The sequence below is a fragment of the Ovis canadensis genome, chromosome 14 (genome assembly GCF_042477335.2).
Source record: "Ovis canadensis isolate MfBH-ARS-UI-01 breed Bighorn chromosome 14, ARS-UI_OviCan_v2, whole genome shotgun sequence".
Lineage (NCBI taxonomy): Eukaryota > Metazoa > Chordata > Mammalia > Artiodactyla > Bovidae > Ovis > Ovis canadensis.
In genome coordinates this window covers 48,727,898-48,740,470 of record NC_091258.1, presented here as the reverse complement: position 1 = coordinate 48,740,470, position 12,573 = coordinate 48,727,898, and the positions used below count along the sequence as shown (strand labels likewise).

At 37.9% G+C, this 12,573-nt stretch overlaps 1 protein-coding gene and 1 non-coding gene across 6 annotated transcripts in view; both read right to left on the bottom strand.

Annotated features, from left to right (window-relative positions):
• Positions 1-12,573, bottom strand: part of NFATC3 (nuclear factor of activated T cells 3) — a 93,747-nt gene that overhangs the window by 43,965 nt on the left and 37,209 nt on the right. The gene's annotated exons all lie outside the window — the stretch shown is intronic.
• Positions 10,994-11,066, bottom strand: TRNAG-UCC (transfer RNA glycine (anticodon UCC)). The gene has a single exon. It is a non-coding gene; the product is annotated as a tRNA-Gly (tRNA).

Sequence of the window (12,573 nt, the reverse complement as noted above, 5' to 3'; positions counted from 1 at the left end):
CACACACACACACACACACTCTCCACACACACACACTCCACACACACACTACACACACACACACACACACACACTCCGCCCAGTTCTTTGACTGACCTGTAAACCATCACACACACTCCACACACACACTCTCCACACACACACACTCCACACACACACACACACACACACACACACACACACACACACTCCGCCCAGTTCTTTGACTGACCTGTAAACCATCCATAACAGGACAGACTCAAGCAGCCTAAGGCTAAAATAACTGAAATGAGATAATGAGCTACCACCAAGCACAGGGAGACAGGTTTTACAGGTTGACTCCAACCAAGGTAAGTGCCTGCTTAAACAAAAAATTCAACATTTGTTGGGAGTACATATGGGTGTGCATTTATATTTGATTTGATGTTTTTCATCAAAGTTGTATGAGTTCTTCACATAATCTGAATATTAATCCCTTGCAGATATGTGATCTACAAATACTATCTCCCATTCTGCAGGGTATTTTTTTCACTTTCTTGGTTGTGTCCTTTGACACACAGAAGTTTTTTAAATTTTACCTTCTGCCTTTGTACATGCTCAGTCATGTCCAACTCTGCATACCTGGACTGTAGCCCACCAGGCTCCTCTGCCCCTGATTTTCCCAGGCAAGAATACTAGACAGGGTTACCATTTCCTACTCCAGGGGATCTTCCCGATCCACGGATTGAACCCACGTCTCTTGTGTCTCCTGCATTGGCAGGTGGATTTTTAACCAACTGCACCACCTGGAAAGACCCTTTTTAATTTTGATGGAGTCTAATTTGTTTCTTTTGTTGCTTGTGCTTTAGCTATCATACTTAAGAAACCACTACCAAGTCCAATGTTGAGAAGATTTTCCTCAAGTTTTCTTCCAAGATTTTATAGTTTTAGGTCTTACATTAGGTCTCTGATCCACTGAGTTAATTTTTGTATATCATAAAAGGCAAGGATTCAACTATATTGTCTTGCTTGTGGATATCTAATTTTTCCAGCGCCATCTGTTGAAAAGACTCATTTCTCCCACTGAATGGTCTTGAAACCCGACCAAAAATTAATTCATCATATATGTTAGAACTTATTTCTGGGCTTTCTATTCTACTTCATTGGTCTTTATGCCAGCACCATACTGCTTAAAATACTGTAGTTTTGTAGTATGTTACAAGTCAGGGAGAGGAAACCCTCCAACTTTATTCTTCTTTTTCAGGATTGTTTCAGCTGCTTGAGGCCCTTTGCAATTCGACATGAATTTGAGAATATGCTTTTCCATTCTGCAAAAAGGACTGTTGGAATCTGGCTAAGTACTGAATTAAATCTGTAGATTTCTTTGGGGAGCACTGATATCTTAATTAAGTCTCCTTCCCGTGAAAATGGGATGTCTATTTTTGTTCCAAGTATACTTAGATTTTATTTTTACTTTATATTTTGTAAACAATATTGTTTAAGTAGACCATTTTTTAAAGTCTTTATTGAATGTGTTGTAATATTGCTTTCTATGTTATGTTTTGTTTTTTTTGGCCTGGAGACTCATGGGATCTTAGCTCCTCAACCAGGGACTGAACTTGCACCCTCTGCACTGGAAAACGAAGTCTTAACCACTCAATTGCCAGGCAAGTCCCTATTTTTACTTTATATATATATTTTAAATTACTTCATATATTTCCATTTAGTTTTCTTTCAGCAATATTTTATAATTTTCAGCATACAAGTCTTATATATTTCTCCTTGATTACATTAATTCCTAACTATTTCTTTTAGATGCTACTATAAGTGAAACTGCTTTCTTAACGTCCTCTTTGGGTTGTCTATCACCTATATGTGCTTCCCTGGTGGTTTATATAGTAAAGAATCTGCCTGCAATGTGGGGACCTGGGTTCGATCCCTGAGTTGGGAAGATCCCCTGGAGAAGGGAACTAGCTACCCACCCCAGTATTCTGGCCTGAAGAATTCCATGGACTGAAAATAGTCCATGGGGTCGCCAAGAGTCAGATACGACTGAGCAACTTTCACATAGAAATACACAGAAACACAGCTGCTTAAGTATGCGTTGATCTCCTGCCCAGAAACTTCCCTGAACTAATTTATTAGCTCTAGCAGCTTTCTTGGGGATTATTCAGGATTTTTAAAGTAGAAGAGCATGTCATCTGTTAATAGAGAGAATTTTACCTTTTCCTCTCCAATTTGGATGTCTTTTATTTTTCTTGCCTAATAACTCTGGCTAGAACTTCCAGCACAAATACTGCATTAGCAGTGACAAAAGCAAGCAACCTTGTCTTGTTCCTGATCTTAGGGGAAAAACTGGCAGGATGATGTCAGCTGTGGGCTTTTCATAAATGACCTTGATCATGTTAAGGACTTCCCCACTTTTCCTAGTTTGCTTGGGTGTTTTTGTTTTTTTAATGAAAGCTGTTGAATTTTATCAAATGCCTTTTCTGTGTCAACTGAGATGATCATGTGGTTTTTATGCCTTCATTCTATTAATATGATCATAACAACTGATTTTCATATGTTGAATCACCTTCTGCATTCTTGAGGTAAATCCCACTTGGTCATGCTGTATAATCCTTTATAAAAAAAAAATTATTCATTTGGCTGCATTGGGTCTTAGTGGTGGCTTGCAGGTGTACTTCCCCCGTAGAATGTGGGATCTCTGTTCTCTGGCCAGCGATCAAAAACACTCCCCTACATTACAAGGATTCTTAACCACTGCACCACCAGGGAAGTCCCTGTAAAATCCTTTTAACGTGTTGTTGGATTCGGTTTGCTAGCTTTTTGGTGAGGATTTTTGTCTTATATATTTTAGGGATATTGTTCTTGTAGTTTTCTTATATCTTTGTCCTTATTATCCTTTCAATTAAAAGATTTTTTCCACATCTCTACTGGAATTCCTTCATCCCTTCACATATTTAGCCCACCTTTTCTACTAGCTAATTTAGCATTTTTATCACTGTTATATCAAAGTCTCTTTCTGATAAGTCCAACCCAGATGTAGGGCCAGATTTGGGCCACCTCTGGGTCTGCTTCTACTGACTGTTTTCTCTTCACTGTAGTTCACAGTTTTTTTTTTTTTAATATATAATTATGTATTTATTGAGTTTTGGCTTTGCTGGGTCTCTGTTGCTACACTGGCTTTTCTCTGGATGCAGTGAGTGGGGGCTACTCTCTAGTTGCAGCGCGCAGGCTTCTTACTACAGCGGCTTCTCGCAGCAGAGCACAGCTCTAGGGAGTGCAGGCTTCAGTAACTGCGGCACACGGGCTCAGGAGCTGCAGCTCCCAGGCTCCAGAGCACAGGCTCAACAGCTGTGGCACACAGGCTTAGTTGCTCTGCAGCATGTGGGATCATCCCGGATCAGGTGCTGAACCCGTGTCTTCTGCATTGGCAGGCAGATTCTTTACCACTAAACCACCAGGGAAGCCCTGGTTCACACTTTCTCGTGTGTGTATGCATTGTTTAACATATACTAGACATTTTGTATAAAAGAACTCTAGGAATTGAAGTAGAAAATATTTATCTCCAGAAAGAGGCATGCTATTTTTAAAAATTTTTGTATTTGATCAGGTCACAGTTCTTAAGCTGTCTCAGCTCTACTACCACAGCTTTAGTCAGATTCCTCTGCTTTGGAGTGGTGGTTTACATGGCACCTGGTGGGGAGGTCCATGCAATTTTCACTTCTACTTCTGGACCTAAGTGCCCCGGGAAGAAAATTTGCCAAGGGCACAGTATGATAACATAGACTGCATAAAGTTTATTTTTCAATAAGCACAGTGGAGAAGCTCTTCAAGGCAGTGGAGTTTCTGGTGCCCTGACCCCAAGCACTGTCTCTACAAGCTGTGAATGCTGAGTCAGAGTCAGTCATGTTTTCACTAGAGCAAAACTGAGAAGGGTGGCCGGACACTGTTTCAGGCCACATAGCTTTCAAACCTGAGATTTTACGAGCTACTTAATAACATTAAAAGAAATTCTCTTCTATTTGTATATTATGGTTTTGTAAAGTATCCTGACATATGATATCAACAGAGTGCCTAGTACAGTGCTTGGCATGTAGCCAACAAATGTTAGCTATCAGTGTGCATCTGGAGTCTAAGTATGGAATCTAGTCAGAGTTTCAAATTTATTTGATTATTACGTTGTCCTTCAGGTGAGTGTTTTACTCCCTCAGGCTTACCTATCCCTGGCTTTACACTAGAGTCTGTAACCAAGCAACATGATAATTTATTGATTATCCTCCTCTACCCAGGAAAGGACATGAACTTTTTTGCCTATTATCAGAAAAAAAGGATTTGCTCAAGATGGTTTTCAGTCCTGTAACATTTAGAGAAGCAAATAAAGCCTGGACCATTGCAACAGCCTTATAACTGCTCTCCCTGTTCTTACTCTTGCTCGATAGCCTGTTTTCTGTCAAGGAGCCAGAACAAACTTGTAACATTAACCGGATAACTTTACCTCCCTGCTCAGAACTCTCTAGTGGCTTCCTTCCACACTGAGAACTAAATTCAAATGCCCTACAAATATTTACAAGTCCTATGTGATCTGGGCCCTAGATAATCTGCTGCCTTACCTTCTCCTACTCTCTCCCTTCCACAGTCTGTTCTGATCATCCTGGCCTTATTGCATGAACCACTTAAGCTCATTCGGACCCTCAGGAGCTTCACACTTAATATTTATCCCTTTGGAATATTCTTCCCTCTGATCGTCACATTACCTCATTGCTTCAGCTTGCACTCAAAGGTCAGCTCCTCAGAGAAAACCACCCTATCTGAAACATCATATTTCACCCCTTTATCCTGTTTTATTATTTTTCATAGTATTTATTACGATTAAAAGTATTTTATATATTTGTTTATATCTGTTTGCCTCAGGACCACATAAGTTTCAAAAAGGCAAAAACTCTGTTTTGTTTACCACTCTATCTTTTCCTCTTTTTATTGAGGATGTGTTATGAAAATATCTATATCAAATGTCACTGCTTCAGCCAGTATTATACAGCTAACACTAAAATAAAGAACAAAGTGGCATGCATTAAATTTTAAGGAATTAGTGAAGACATTTAAAGGCAGAAATTTATTAATCATAATAATATAGGAAATAGGGAAGTACATGATAACAAGCAATTAACGCTCTGTTTAGGAAAGAAAAGACAAAATCATGGAAACCAGCTAAAAGGCTAAAGCACTAAAATCATGCGTACTCAAAATTTAAACAAGGATAGAAGTGAGAACATGAATAGAAAATAGGAATGAAGATGGATTAATGCAATAAATCTTTCTTATGAGACCCTGAAGAGATTTTTATAACTGACTACATATAGAACAATAAAGAGAAGGGAACAAAGAAATTAGAAGTTCTGAGCTTCAGTACGCAGGAGAATGACGGTATCCCTGGCAAATAAAGAAATAAAGTCACTTATTTAGAATAGGTTTGGAGAAAGATAAGGTCTTGTCTTCAATGTTAGTCATGTTGTAGTCAAGGTAATGGTGAGATATCCAGATGGAAATATGAGGCTATGTAACACATATATTCTTTTAGCCTAGCCATAGCGCTATTGCACAGTAACAAAATTATATACTCTACTGTGCTTTAAACGGATGACTGAAATGCTTTCTGTTTCTTATTCTGACATGATGAGTAGAACGATGACATCATGACAACATGAGTATACACTGTGAAAGTTTCAGTACTCACAGCTCCTGAAACACTACTAAGTTTTAACTCTATCACCGATTTGTACCTCCCTGAGCAGCAGTATCAAATGATCAGAGTGCCAGTATACTCTCTATCTTAACTACTCTGCCACTGTTGCACAAAAAATAGCCACAGACGACTGAGGTGCACTATAGGTATTTAATGCAAAGAGGCCAGAAATCCAAATTCCTATCACTTCATGAGATACTCACTGTTCTTCAAATACCTATCAATGCATGAGATAATCATTGTTTTTCAAAGAGCAGAACTAGCCTGTGTTGCACAGAACTTCAGAATGTCCCATCATGTATATATATTTATACAGAAAAGTTTGTGAACTTGGAACTCAACTCCTTAGAATATATAAATATCACCCAAATCACAGGTTTAACACATAAGAATTTCTCATGAATATAACTGCTATGTAAATTGAAGAAACTTAAGCAAGAGTTGATCATTTCAGAAAATCATGTCATTGTCAGTAATGCCACTCACTTGTGGCATTCAGGCTGCTGATCAACACATCTGTCTTTGTGCCTGCAACACTGTAGTGATGCTGTAGGTACAAATATCTAGCTACTTTATTATGTTTTATACAGTTGTTACCACTTCCTTTATGGCTCAGCTGGCAAAGAATCTGCCTGCAATGTGGGAATCCAGGGTTCGATTCCTGGTTTGGGAAGATACCCTAGAGAAGGGAAAGGCTACCCACTCCAGTATTCTGGCCTGGATAAGTCCATGGACTGTATAGTCCACGGGGTTGCAAGCTGACCACTGAAGAATTGATGCTTTTGAACTGCAGTGTTGGAGAAGACTCTTGAGAGTCCCTTGAACTGCAAGGAGATCAAACCAGTCAATCCTACAGGAAATCAGTCCTGAATATTCACTGGAAGGACTGATGCTGAAGCTTCAATACTTTGGCCACCTGATGCGAAGAAATGACTCATGGTAAAGACCCTGATACTGGGAAAGATTGAAGGTGGGAGGAAAAGGGGACAACAGAGGATGAGATGGTTGCATGGCATCACCAACTCAATGGACATGAGTTTGAGTAGACTCCGGGAGTTGGTGATGGACAGGGAGGCCTGGCATGCTGCAGTCCATGAGGTTGCAGAGTCGGACACAACTGAGAGATTGAACAGTTGTTACCAAGCCTTTTCATTTTGAAACATAACTTTTTGCTATAATTTAGTTTTCTAAATTTATTTCTTCAATATTAAATCATTATATTGATATTTCTAAAATTATATTATGTAGGCTGATTATATTATCTTTGCATTTCCATTTCAGATAAATAAAGTAGCATTATAAAATATTTGTTTAAAATTTTGAGAGTGAGGTTGGGTCTGATAAGAGTTGAGAACCACTGGTCTAGAATATTTGCAAGTCAAGAGGCACAAAGGTATTTTATCTTGCACCAGTTTGCCTAAAAGCAAATCCTCCAGTCTCCTGTCTAGGGAACATAAACCTTTAGAAGTCAAGAGGAGTTAGAAGTCTCTCTATTCAAGACACAGATTTTCAACATGCCTCCTCTTTCAGCCCCATACCACTTTCTGTATAAAACCCCAAACCCTGCCTTCAGTTATTCTAGAACCTAGAACTTCTATTTCACGCTCTCTAAAGAATAAATTTCCAAAATTCTCCCAAGGTAAGCCAGTGGTTATTGCTTGGTTATATACCACATAAGAAAGGAAAAACTGTGACGTTTGCTTGTTTTGTAAATCTTCAACCAATTCTTCTGTTTTCAGCCTCACCTCACACCCCACTTTCAGAGATATCAGTGCTTCAACCCCCTGAGCCTTCCCAAAGTTCTTTAGTGTAAAATGATTTCTGGTTCTTATGTAAAATGATTTCTCCAACCAACAAGCTTAAGCTTTAACTGCTTAATGTCTAATGAAGGTAAATACATGTGTTTAATCTAGTATATTGAACTAGAAATTGCAGTTTCCTGTAAATACTTAAATATTGTGTATTTAAGAAATCTATTAATAGTAGCTGTGATATCTTTTTACATCTTGGTATAAACAAGTTAATAAATTTTAAAGCTTTAAATGAATGGAAAATATTCCATAAAATGATAAAATGTCAGTATGATTACAGTAGGAAAAAAAAGCCTAAATAAATCACTAACTAAAGAAGAAATAGTAAAAATGAGGGCATAGATGTACATATGCACACAAATAAAGTTCAATCATTTTTCCCTTTTGGTTTGTATGGAGGCAGATGGGTTAAGTGACGATGCAGAAACAGATTCTTTCACATTTTGACCCAGAGGTGAAAAAATAAAGATAGAGAGTGGAGATACACTTTAACTAAATTAGATCATTTAATTCTAAACCTCCCATGGAATTTTTGCCATTTTCTTTATAGATGAAGAATCTGAAGCTAAGAAAGGTTAAGGAACTACCCCCAAATTCATGGTTAACCATCCTCTCTGCTATACTTCCTGCTTTTTCATGTTTAATCCTACATTAAACAAATTACTCTATGGAACCAAGTGTTCACATAGTGGAAGAAAAAGTAACAACTTTACCACTTGCCCCAAAGTACTGTGAAGAGGACCGCGTCCACTTTGTCATCTCCAGAGCCTAGTATAGCACCTAGCATGTTACAGGCCATCTAATCATTGCTGAATGAATGTATTTTGGAATGAGAGAGTACAATTTGGTGGAACAAAATGACACCAGGTTAGTCAACAGAATTATTTAAATAAGAATTACAGCCACTAAAGTGATTACTTTAAATGAAGTAGTAAAATCTAAAATAGAAAATATAAATTAAAAATTTTATTACTAACTATAAAGTTACCCAAATATCACATAACATACCAGTAAGTACTATTCAACATATTCCAAAGTATGCCAGTCGTATTAGATGACTCATATTAATACCAGTTTGGCAAAGACATAAGCCACCTGTCCTTTATATTTGATAGTAAAATGAGCCAGTGATGGAGGAAGGTAATCAGGCATATAAAATTTCAAAGGGAACATATTTCATAATACATAGTTCAGCCAACATCTGCTCCAAGCATATATACTACAGCATAGGAAAAACAGGGCATCTTGTTTGCATTTCAAGGATTTTAAAAGAACATCAAATTAATTAAGACTATTATCCGATCCCATCCCATTTGTTACAGGAAACAAATTATTGTTACTGTTAACACTACTCTAAAATCTTTCTTTTAGTATTAGGACACTTCTCTTCAGATCACCTTCTGGGCTGTAGAAGAAAGTAAGCTGTCTGTTATGATTCTGTACGTTTCCATAGCAAAGGTCTGTGTGTGCTTAATTTAACTAAAACTGGAGGGTTAAAGCCTGAAGGTCACTACAGGACAGACTAGAGCAGCTTCAAAAACGGGAGTTCTATTATCAGTTCTGCTACATTACTTGGAGGGAGGGGATCTGAATATATTAATATTAGAAACATGATATACAATGTAGAGATGCTAAAAATTCAAAACTTCCATAATATCAACTGCTTAAAACTGTAAATGTGCATATACCAATATCATATAAAAAGTCATTACCTGGAAACGAATCTTAGTATACGATGAATACAAAGTCTAGTTATGGAAAAAAATACTATAATCTCCATCTTAAATTTCAGTAACATTTAGGATAAGACTCAAAATATTTACTCCTTTATAAAATTTATCACTGTATAACAAAGTATGTGTCTAGTTTTAAGCAATTTTATCCCATATGTAGATTCAAGTAACCACTGTAACAGTCAGGATCCAGATCCTCATTACCACACAGGAACGCTCTTGTGCTACCCCTTTATATTCATAATCTTCAACCAGTTCCGGTGCCCTGGCAACCACTAATCTAGTCTCCATTTCTACTAACAGTGTCTCCATTTCTACTAACAGTGTCACATATACAAATGGAATCACAATATTGTAACCATTTGAGACTGCAGCCTGGCTTGCTGCAGTCCATGGAGTTGCAGAAAGTCAGACACAAATAAGTGACTGAACAACAACAAATACTTACTGAGCATTTATTATGTTCTTTACATGCAACATTTCATTTGATCCCCTTTAACTCTTAACTAGGTGTATTATTATCCTCATTTTAAGAAAAAGGAACTGGAGGTAAGGTTCCATTCATAATTAACTTCTATCACATCACAGGTTAATCTTATCTACAGAAAGTGTTAGGCGCTCAGTCATGTCTGATTCTTTGTAACCCTATAGACTGTAGCCTGCCAGGCTTCTCTGTCCATGGGATTCTCCAGGCAAGAATACTGGAGTGGAAAGCCATTCCCTTCTCCAGGGGATCTTCCCGACCCAGGGATTGAACCCAGGTCTCCCACACTGCAGGCAGATTCTTTACCATTTGAACCACTAGGGAAGCCCCTTCTCTACAGATAACTAACAATTCTACCCCAAAAAAAACAAAAACTGCTGTAGATAATAAATGAATTCAACAAAGTAGCAGCACATAAAGTCAACACATGAAAATCAGCTGCATTTCTATACACAATGAACAACCTGAAAATGAAATTACAAAAACAATTCCACTTACAATAGCACCAAAAAGAATAAAATACCCAGGAATTAACACAATGAAAACTATAAAATATTGCTGAAAAAAATTAAAGACATGAATAAATAGAAAAAAATCCTATGCTCAAGAACTGGAACAATACTACCTAAAGCAATCGACAGATTCAATGCAAGCAGCCTAAAAATCTCAAAGTTATTTTTACAGAAATAGAAAAATCCATCCCAGAAGTCATATGGAACTTCAAGGGACCCTGAATAGCCAAAACAATTTTCAAAAACAAAGAACAAAGGTGAATACACCCATTCTTAGATTTCAAAACTGACTATAAAGCTACTGTAATCAAAACACTGCGGGACTATAGCATAAAGACAGACATCAAGACCAATGGGATAGAATAGAGAGCCGAGAAATAATCTGTTGCACATATGGTCAAATGATTTTTTTTCAGTTTTGTTTTTGGCCATGCCACACAGCTTGCAGGATCTTATTTTCTCCAAACAAGGACTGAACCTGGGCCCCAGCAGTGAAAGAGCTGAGCCTTAACCACTGGATCACTAGGTTTTAACATTCAATGAGGAAAGAACTCTTTTCAACAAATAATGCTGAGAAAACTAGGTACCTACATGCAAAAGAATATAGATGGATCCACACCTAACACCATATACAACAATTAACTCAAATTGAGAAAAGACCTAAATATCATAGGAATTAAACTATGAAATTCTTAGGGCATCTTTCTTCTTTCTTGGCTGCTGTCACATGGACTCTGGGATCTCAGCTCCCTGGCCAGGAATTGAACCTGGGGCCCTGGCAATGGAAATACTAAGTCCTAGCCACTGGACTGCCAGGGAATCGCCCCTTCCCTTATTTGGGGGTAGGAAATTCATATAAACACGTGTAAATAATTTTTCTCCTGGTAAGAGAAATCAATTTCTTGACTTTCTATGATGACCTACAAAGTTCTATGATGATCTATAAGACCTTCTAGAACTAACACCAAAAAAAGATGTCATTTTCATCATAGGAGACCGGGTGGCAAAAGTAGGAAGTCAAGAGATACCTGGAGTAACAGGCAAGTTTGGCCTTGGAGTACAAAATGAAACAGGGCAAAGGCTAACAGAGTTTTGCCAAGAGAACACACTAGTCATAGCAAACATCCTCTTGCAACAACACAAGAGATGACTCTACACATGGACATCACCAGATGGTCAATACTGAAATCAGAGTGATTATATTCTTTGCAGCGGAAGATGGAGAAGCTCTATACAGACATGAAAAACAAGACCGGGAACTGAACAGTGGCTCACATCATGAACTCCTTATTGTAAAATACAGACTTAAACTGAAGAAAGTAGGGAAAACCATCAGACCATTCAGGTATGACCTAAATCAAATCCCTTACAATTATACAGCAGAAGTGACAAATAGACTCAAGGGATTAAATCTGATAAACAGAGTGCTTGAAGAACTATGGATGGAGGTTCATGACACTGTATAGGAGGCTGTGATCAAAACCATCCCCAAGAAAAAGAAATGCAAAAAGGCAAAATGGTTGTCTGCGGAGAATTTTCAAATAGCTGAGAAGTGAAAGGCAAAGGCGAAAAGGAAAGATATACCCATCTAAATGCAGAGTTCTAAAGAAGAGCAAGAAGAAATAAGAAAGCCTTCCTAAGTGAACAAGGCAAAAAAAAAAAAAAAGAGGAAAACAATAGAATGGGCAAGACTAGAGATCTCTTTGAGAAAATTAGAGATACCAAGGGAATATTTCATGCAAAGATGGGCACAATAGACGACAGAAATGGGATGGACCTAACAGAAGCAGAAGATATTTAGAAGAGGTGGTAAGAATATACATTACGAACTATGCAAAAAAGATCTTAATGATCTAGATATCCATGATGTGATCACTCACCTAGAGCCAGACATTCTGGAATGCGAACTCAAGTGGGCCTTAGGAAGCATCACTACGAACAAAGCTAGTGGAGGTGATGAAATTCCAGTTCAGCTATTTCAAACCCTAACAGATGATGCTGTTAATGATGCATTCAGTATGCCAGCAAATATGGAAAACGCAGCAGTGGCCACAGGACTGGAAAAGCTCAGTTTTCATTCCAATCCCAAAGAGAGGCAATGCCAAAGAATGTTCAAGCTACCACACAATTGCACTCATCTCACACGCTAGCAAAGTAATGCTCAAAATTCTCCAAGCCAGACTTCAACAGTATGTGAACTGGGAACTTCCAGATGTTCAAGCTGGATTTAGAAAAGGCAGAGGAACCAGAGATCAAATTGCCAACATCCACTGGGTCATAGAAAAAGCAAGAGAGTTCCAGAAAAACATCTACTTCTGCTTTACTG